This window comes from Eleutherodactylus coqui, chromosome 5 (genome assembly GCF_035609145.1).
Source record: "Eleutherodactylus coqui strain aEleCoq1 chromosome 5, aEleCoq1.hap1, whole genome shotgun sequence".
Lineage (NCBI taxonomy): Eukaryota > Metazoa > Chordata > Amphibia > Anura > Eleutherodactylidae > Eleutherodactylus > Eleutherodactylus coqui.
In genome coordinates this window covers 44,962,803-44,972,983 of record NC_089841.1, presented here as the reverse complement: position 1 = coordinate 44,972,983, position 10,181 = coordinate 44,962,803, and positions in this window count along the sequence as shown.

Below are 10,181 nucleotides of genomic sequence, written 5' to 3'. Positions count from 1 at the left end.
GGGGATTCCTGGGCATTTGAGGCAAGTTAAGCAATTTGGGGTGGGGGGGGTGGGACAGTATATATAACCTGTCTCATATGTCAGCGGCTCTGCTGTCCTACCACTATAGTAACAACAGGAATGCTGACAGATGATCTTTAGGGTGTTAAAATATTGAGGGACAAGAAAATGTGTCAAACACATGATGATTTGCCCCACGGCATGTGCTGCAAGTCCCATTATAGGCAGGAGAACCACAATTTAGAGTCCAGTGATCCGGATGCTCCAGATGGAAGGTGGGGAAGGCCTGGCACAGATTTTGCATTAAATCCCAGAGCTTGTAGATACTTCGTTACGGAACCCCATGATTATGTTGTAGTATGTTGTAATATACACTAGCCAGACAACACGCGTTATAAATAGCAGTCACACGTTATAAGATCACGCTTCTGGTGAGGTCACTGTGGTTTGCAGTAACGTTTAGTCATGGACACAATGCACATGGGTGACCTCACGGGCGAGTTTAGCCTCCGCACGGAGCAGAGAATATTCTTCTTGTGCACTTCTGGGAGATAAGAATATCACTTTGTCCAGGACGTTTCCGCCGGGTGACAAGTTCTCTCAACCATCTTATGGCTCATCCTTATTTTTAATACATGCTATAAATAAACCGTTGCGATATTTATACTCCTTTTACAGCGTTACATAATTCCCCCCCCCTTCAATCCCCTGAAAACAAGAGGATTATTCTTTTACTCTGAGCCTCCAAACCCATCTGATCTGTGATAATAGGAATGAATTACTAGTTAGTGGAGTCGGATTTAAAGGGAAACCCCAATATGTATACACGAACTCCTGAACCCCCTAGGTGCAGGGAGGGGGGTAATAGGTATCAGAAATCGGCACATAGTGGTTGCTGCTCACTTCTTGACTTGCATCATGGATTGGGCTCCTCTGCCTGCAAAATGGACCCGATCACACGGACCCTGCAAATGGCAATGAAACTCAAATCTGCCACACCCAGGCAGCAAATCAGCTGCCATTTAATGCTTCTGACTCTTATGAGCGCCTCTGTCTTGCCTTTGCTGTGGAGTGGCACACTGCCCCCTGCTGGTGTGATGGTCTGGAGGGCATCGCATACGACAGTTAGTCTCCCCTAGTAGTGGTACGAGGGACAATGACAGCTCAGCGATATGATCAGGACATCCTGCAGCCACTTGTGTTCCTCTCATAGCGGCTTCCAGCAGGATAATGCTCGGCCGCACACACAAGGGGGTCACAGGAAGCCCCCACAACATTGTCACACTTCCGTGGCTGCCCGGTCACCAGATGTATCACCAATTGAACATATATGGGGCCATCTGGGACACCAACTTCCACAGCCTACGGGGTTTGCACAATCTGGAGACTCAGTTACAGCAAATGTGAAGCGATATGCCCACCCATATCAAGGGTCGAGAAGGCTATTGTTTCTCCTTAGGGATAGCACCTAGAAAGTGTGAGGAGAAATATGGAAATAGGAAGATGGAACAATGCCTCTACATTGCCACCTACTGGAAGGCAGCATTCCTGCAAGTCAATTCCATACCTTTCATCCAACCTTTCGCTAACAATGACTAGAAGACTTGAGCCAAAGGCGGAATTTTTTTCTCCAGAAGGAAAAGAAACATGCACAGACAGCTGTTTTTGGGTGACTGCCCATCATGAGTGCCCATATAACATCTTCTATTCAAGCTAGATACAACAGGGTACAAGAGCCTTCATGCCAGTCCGTATCACATCTTGTATCCAAGCTAGAGGTGATACAACAGGGTACTAGAGCCTCCATACCCATCCATATCACATCTTGCATACAAGCTAGAGGCGGTACAACAGAGTACTAGAGCCTCCATGCCTGCCCGTATCACATCTTGTATCCAAGCTAGAGGTGATACAACAAGGTACTAGAACCTCCATGCCTGCCCGTATCACATCTTGTATCCAAGCTAGAGGCGGTACAACAAGGTATTAGAGCCTCCATGCCCGCCTGTATCACATATTGCATACAAGAGGGTACTAGAACCTCCATGACAGCCAATATATGATGCTTTTGCTCTGATATTGTAACCACTTATTTAAAACAACATTACAATCACACAGAGAAAATGTCATCTGATTCTGACAACTTCTAGGGGAAGGATTGGTGCTGGCAATAATTGTATTACATCTTATATCTAGAGTATAAGCAACCCTTATTCCCCTCTTACTACTCCATGCAGATGTTGTCTTAGGTTGGACCAAAAATGATGAGTGAGACCCATCATGGGGCTTTATCCTTGGACGACATGAATCTACAACCTCTATGTATGAGTAATAGCACCTGTCAAACTTTGAAACTTCTCACACCACCATCATGTTCCTTAAGAAAAGGTTTATCAGTAGAGAACGGGTTAACCAACCACTTGAGGAAATCCTCTGCTAAACGGCGGCTGATTTCAAGGAGATTAACAGTGAGGTTTTTACTGTAAATTGTTTAGAAAATGAGTCATCGCATAAAAAAATCCAAAATGTTCTGCATGAATCCTAGAAAGTCAAGCTGTGGGTGATGGATAGAGAGGAGGCTCTCCCTGACTCATGGCATGAGCTCCCCTTTGACCAGGTCTGTAGAAGTAGCAGTCATCCCAGCACCCAAAGGACCCTCTACCACAGGGGTCCCCAACTCCAGCCCTCAGGGACCACCAACAGGTCATGTTTTCAGGATCTCCTATGGTAAGAACACCTGTGGCAATGTCTGAGGCACCGACAATAATTACATCACCTGTGCAATACTGAGGAAATCCTGAAAACATCACCTGTTGGGGGTCCCTGAGGACTGGAGTTGGGGAACACTGCTCTACCATATGGGAAGAAACTAGTATTATAAGGCAACATGTTAGTTTGAGGGCCCATACTACAAATTCTGCATTGGGCCCAAGTGCTTCCAGTTACCCACCTGCCTTAGACCATAGGCTGCCAATAGGGTCAGCTTTGGAAGCCTCGTAAGATTCCTCTACTGTTCTCAATCCAGAGGTAGACCTGACCTCCATCCCTGACCCTGGATTACCCAGTGTTGGCTGAAGTGAATACTCCCATGCAACCTACTGTAAGTGGCCAGCCATTGGCGCTGCTGGGAAAGACTAATGCAGAATGGAGCAAATTCCAGAATAAAACCAGCAGTTGTCACATATGAAGGATGGGGTAACCTAGCGAAAGACACCGAAAAAATAAAGTCCCCGTCAGGAAGTCTTATCTGATCAGCTTTGTCCCAGATGAAATAGCACAGCATGTTGCACTATTTCATTCCGGATCTTATGCTGGAACCTCCAATGCAGATGTAAACCTGGCCTAATATATACGAAGCAGAGTTACACAACACTTTATGTGGATTACCGTACATGTAGTTCATAAAGCCAAAGGCTGCAAGGCATGCTGGGAGTTGTAGTTTTGCAATATTTGGAGACTACTGACTGCTGGTAACATAGTGATATCACAGCATATTGCCGTAGATTCATGAAAGGCGTCATTTAAGAAGGCTGAAGGGACACAACCAGCTCTGCTACATCCGTATCTCCACAGCTCCTATCTGCATGCCATGTATGTGTTAATATTGGTCGGCTGGAAGTGGCATTTTTCACGCTCAACCTCATTGGCTTTGATATCCAGACGAAATCCTAGAAACGCTGGCATTTGCCTTTTATAGATGCTTGGGCTAAATGTTTTCCATTACTGCGCCCCTTCTACATAATGTCTTGTTTTGCAGAAACTTCTGAAAACTCAGTTTCTGTGTGATTCTATTGGAAGCTTCATCTATGTAATGTGCTAACAGCGAACCGATACAAAGGATGGAAAATATGACAGAAATGGATTACAATCTCTGGTATCAATCATTGTACAGTATCACATCCGTATTGCATCATATGAAGGCTTGAGGCTGCGTTCACACCGGCGTTAGGGTCAGTTTGGGATTTCTGTCTCTCTCCTCAATTTTTGGAGACCGATAAAAAAAACTGAAAAAAATCTGACCCGTTTTTTCCCTATTGATTTCAATGGGGTTTCAAATAATAGAAAGCAAACGCAGAGGCTTCAGTTTGCGTCCGTTACGTCAGGTTTCCGTTTTTTGGGGCGGAAAAATAACACTGGCTGTAGCTCCAGTCCAACAGTGGCCGCCATTGCTGTGATCAGTCTGTGAACCCTGACCTCTACTGCCGATATTTGCACTACATAGGTCAGGGGTCACAGGCTGAGTACCGCAGAACAGCAAACAGGGTGAGTTAAATGTTGGCGGAAAAACACACCTCAAAAACCTTAATAAAAAATAGCTTAATTACTGGCCTGGTGGCAAACCTTGTGCCGCCCATCTGAGGTCCAGCAGACTGCCGCCTTATGGTAGAGGCGCCTCTGAATATACCAATCAACCCTAACATTAATTCCACAGGTGAATTGAATATATTAGTGATATTGTGGTGACAGCAGTGCCAGATTATCACTAATCACAAGTGATCGGGCAGTTCTTGAAGTTGATATTGAAGCAAGAAAAAAGAAGAAGTGAAAACACTTGAGCGATTGTGACAAGGGTCGAATTGTGATGTGTAGACGACTGGTTGGGGTATCTGCAGAACGTTCGGTCTTATGGTGTGTTCCCAGTATATAGTGGTCAGTACCTACCAAAAGCATTCTAAGGAAGGGCAAGCGGTGACTGGTGACAGGGTCATGGACGCCCAAAATGCAATGATGTGTGTGGGAAGTGAAGGTCTTGTCCAATCTCACAGAAAAGCAACTGTATGACAAGTTACTGATAAAGTCCCCACCGGTGATGATAGAAGGATATCAGATCGCATGACATTGCAGCTTGCTGGATATGGGGTGTGGAGACACAGACTGGTCAGAGTGACCAGGAGACCTCTGTGCACCACTGATAGTACCTACAATACCTACAATGGCCACGTGAGCAACAGAACCAAAGTTAGACCAATTGAAGATGATGTGTGGTCTGCACTTTCACCTTTGGAGCGCTTCTGCTCTGTTGGCCTTTTTTGCAGTTGGTCCCATATATAGCACTTATATAGCGCTGTATGGGGCCGTCTTCAGCTGTCGGAAGCAGCTGAAAACGGCGCACGGAGCAGAAGCGCTCCGAAGGTGAAAGTGCAGGTCCTCTTTAAATTCTACCATAAATAATAAAATAAAACATAAGACCTGAAGAATGTGCAACTCATCCTACAAAAAAGGCCCTCAGATTGGCTCAGTTGTAAAGGGATTAACATTTATTGGTGATCGAGGGCACGTTCAAAAGTGATGATTTCCTGGAGTGTCCTTAAGACTAAGGTTATAAATGAGATCCCTGACAGCGGGAAGATCTCCGCCTTGGATATGAAGCTTCATGTCATTTGTGATGTGCGTGCCGCTGATCTGTTTATGGCACCTGACAGTTTAATGCAGCGGATAGGAAAACAATTGTAGAAAGACAGATCTAAAAGCAAAACGCTGTCCTGTGTATTGGCACCTCTAAAAATAAGATGAAGATGTGACCGGGAGGATGCAGGTCTGAAGAAACCCCCGATATAAGAAGGGAAGATAAGAAAAAGCAGCGAGATGTTTATCAAGCAGCAGCAAAAATGAAAATTAGATTTTTACCCGATGCAAATTATCTATCTATCTATCTATATCTATCTATCTGTCTATCTCCTATCTATCTATCTATCTATCTATCTATCTATCTATCTATCTATCTCTCTATCTATCTCATATCTATCCATCTATCTATCTATCTATCTATCTATCTATCTATCTCATATCTATCTATCTATCTATCTATCTATCTCATATCTATCTATCTATCTATCTATCTATCTCATATCTATCTATCTCATATCTATCTATCTATCTATCTATCTATCTATCTATCACATATCTATCTATCTCCCTCTCTCTCATATCTCACTCTCTCTCTCTTTCTCTCATATCTATCTATTGCTCTCTCATATCTATCTATCGCTCTCTCATATCTATCTATCGCTCTCTCTCTCATATCTATCGCTCTCTCTCTCATATCTATCTCTTTCATATCTTTCTCTCTCATATCTCTCTCTCTCTCATATCTATCGCCCCCTCTCTCTCATATCTACCTCTCTCTCTCATATCTATCTCTCTCATATCTACCTCTCTCTCTCATATCTATTTCTCTCTCTCATATCTACCTATCTCTTTCATATCTACCTCTCTCTCTCATATCTATCGCTCAATCTCATATCTATCTATCTAAAATCTCTCTCTCATATCTATCTAATATCTGTCTCATATCTATCACATATCTCTCTCTCTCTATCTATCGCTCTCTCTCTCATATCTATCTCTCTTATATCTATCTATCGCTCTCTCTCATGTCTATCTCTCTCTCATATCTATCTATCGCTCTCTCTCTCATATCTACCTCTTTCTCTCATATCAATCGCTCTCTCTCATATCTCTCTCCCTCATATCTCTCTCATGTCTATTGCTCTCTCTAATATCTATCTATCTATCGCTCTCTCTCTCATATCTACCTCTTTCTCTCATATCAATCGCTCTCTCTCATATCTCTCTCTCCCTCATATCTCTCTCATGTCTATTGCTCTCTCTAATATCTATCTATCTATCGCTCTCTCTCTCATCTCTCTCTCTCATATCTATCTATCGCTCTCTTTCATATCTATCTATCTATCTCACATCTATCTCTCTCTCATATATCTATCACTCTCTCATATCTATCTATCGCTCTCTCTTATATATATCGCTCTCTCACATATCTCTCTCTCTCTCACATCTATCTCTCTCTATCTCTCTCTCATATATCTATCACTCTCTCATATCTATCTACCGCTCTCTCTCTCATATATCTATCTATTGCGCTCTCATATCTCTTACTCTCATATATCTACAAATCGCTCTCTCATATCTCTCTCTCATATCTATCTCTTGCTCTCTCTCTCATCTCTCTCTCTCATATCTATCGCTCTCTTATATTTCTCTCTCTCTCATATCTCTCTCTCTCATATCTATCTCTCTCGCTCTCTCTCTTATATCTCTCTCTTATATCTATCTCTCTCGCTCTCTCTCTCATATCTATCTATCGCTCTCTCATATTTCTCTCTCTCTCATATCTATCTCTCTCATATCTATCTCTCTCGCTCTCTCTCTTATATCTATCTCTCTCGCTCTCTCTCTCATATCTCTCTCTTTCGCTCTCTCTCTCATAGCTCTCGCTCTCTCATATCTCTCTCTCATATCTCTCTCTCTCTCATATCTCTCTCTCTCTCTGTCTCATATATCTATCTATTGCTCTCTCTCTCATATATCTCTCTCTCTCTCATATTTCTATCGCTCTCTCTCTCTCATATCTATCTATGGCTCTCTCTCTCTTATATCTCTATCTCTCTCATATCTATCTATCACTCTCTCTCATATCTCTCTCGCTTTCTATCTCATATGTATCTCTCGCTCTCTCTCTCTCATAGCTCTCTCTCATTCTATCTCTCGCTCTCTCTCATATCTATCTCTCGCTCTCTCTCATATCTATCTCATATCTATCTATCTATCTATCTATCTATCTATCTATCTATCTATCTGCCATATTTTGCCCTAGGTCAGGAGATGGAGTCCAGTGCTTAGGGAGGCAGCGGTGGCATGGCAAAAAGTAAAAATAAATATTGGGGCATTTTTACTTAGGACAGTCATGGCGGCATTAGCAACGTGTGACCAATGTGTGTGTGTGTGTGGGGGGGGGGGGGGGGGGGTGGCAGATTCCGGGCCAGATGATCTTCTTCTAAGCAGCAGCATTTTGTGGAGCAACATGAAACACTGTCCTCCTAGTTCTGTCTTCTCCCCTCTGATGTACTCAGTTCTGCTACTGAATTTATGTTACTGCCTTGGTTCTATTGCTGTATTTATGCTATGAACTGTTCTGCTGCTGTATTTATGTACTGAGTTTGCTTCTGGTGCTGTATTTATGGACTGCACTTGGTTCTGGTGTTGTATCTGTGATCTTAGGTTGGATCCAGTGCTGTATTTATGTTATGGATTTGTTTCTGGTGCTGATTTATACTGAGCTTGCTTCTGGTGCTGTATTTATGTTATGAACTTGGTTCTGATGCCGTACTTATGTTTGGCACCATCTAACTTAAGGCCAGCATTGAGGACAGCTTTTCACGCGCCAATTAAAGTTTACTGTGGCACCTTTATTTGCAAGACTAAAATCTACATCAGCTATGAGCTAGTGTAGGTGACAATTAAAATTTTGTTACATCTGCAAATGACATGCTGGAGCAGCACCTGCGATTATGCACGATTATAGCCCACAGTGCAGCATCCTAAATAAACAACACAAAATAAACAGGAAGTCTTTCCCTAAATGCGTGACGACGAGGGAGAGGGCCCTGCTAGCACGGCAGACTAATCGATTCGATAGATGCGGGCCTGCACTCGTTCCTGGGACCTAAGTAACACTACTTGGCCAACAAAATAAAGGACAAAGCAAGTGCCAAAAGGAAACACAAATGAAACACCACACTTAGCTGGTGGTGAAGCCGCAACACATGGAGCCGTCCTCTGTTCACGTCACAGCAGAGACCACTTACTTCTCAGGTAGACTCATGGAAGGAGAACTGAGATGTTCCCGGGCCCTGGTACCTGAGGAGCCCCAAAGGCTTCTCTGTCAAATAAGGAGTCACCAGTTTTATAAATGGCGTCTAGTAAGTGGAAGCATTGGTGCAAATTTGGCATTCGGTACCAGGAGCTTCATGTTACCCCTCTGACAGTGTCAGTGCGACTACTTCTGGGACAAGTGTTATGTTCAGCAGCATTTTTAAGATCTCTTCTCCTTAAATAGTTTGTGAACCCCATCTGTAGAATACATTTGCTTTTCAGTAGTTTAGGAAGACTTGGCGACAAGCTCGGCGCACACCGTAACGACCGCCTGACGTTTTCATTTACAGATAGAATGTAGAAAAAAATTATTGATCTCCAAGCCCTTTCCTGCAGTCCCATGTAAAACCACAGGCAACACTTCATGCACAATGGTAGAGTCAGCTCTGCTACATGTGATATGTTTCCCTGATGATCACACCTTAGCGTGGGCCCCTATCATCCATGTAATCCGCCCCACTCAGTCCAGAGAGTAAATCTTCTGCAGCGACGATGGAGGCACAAGGCCTGAAATCCCAACGTCTCTGTCCTCCATCACTTGTGTTTATAGAGACGTCAATAGCTGCAGCGAGACCTGGACATGGCTTTGGAATATCTCTCTCTGTGCATTCGGCCATCTCTCAAGTGCCACATATTTGCAGAATTTACAAACACAGCGGAGTGCAGAGGAGGGGAAGCCGCAGCGATGGGGGGTTTATAGAATAGTCTCATAGAAGAATAGGTCACAAGGAGTTCTGTTTGGGTGTCCATCATGTTGACGGGGAGAGTAGCACTGCCGATAAATGTGAGGGAACTGCCGATGAAAGTAGTGTGAACCGAGCCGTGCGAACAGGGAGATGAATAGCCGGCCAATGGGGTCGAATGATTGTAATAATGATCGTTTGTCCCCTAGCAGTTCCCCAACGAGAACCAATTGACATGCTTGTCCATCAATGCTCATTACATCGGCCTGGGTATCAATAGATGATGGGAGAGATCTCTGTATTGTCCCGATATAATTACACATATTTATTAGGTCGCCCCTCTGCAGTTTTTTTCCCCAAACTAAATAACCCTAATTTTGATACCCTCTCTGGGTATTGTAGTCCGCCTATTCCATTTATTACTTTTGTTGCATGCATTTTACCCACAATGGAAGTAAGACTTACCGGCCTGTAGTTTCCAGGTTCACTTTTTGACCTCCACTTGAATATTGGCACCAAATTGGTAATAATGTGCCAATCCAGTGGAAGAGACCCCGTCACTATAGAGTTCTTAAATATTTTTTTAAAATGGTCTATCTATCACATTAGTTAATTCCCTTAGAAACCAGAGGTGATTGTGCAGGGAGGGGGAGGACTTTTACTGGAGAGTGTTGCGGGCATGCTTTGTGACCTGCTGAGGGAGGAGAGGAGGTGAGCTGTGACCCTCACCTGTATACTTCTATGGGAGGCTGTTGACATGCTTTGTCAATGTGCAGGGAGGGGAGAAGATGAGTTGTAACCGTCACCTATAGACTTCTATGAGAG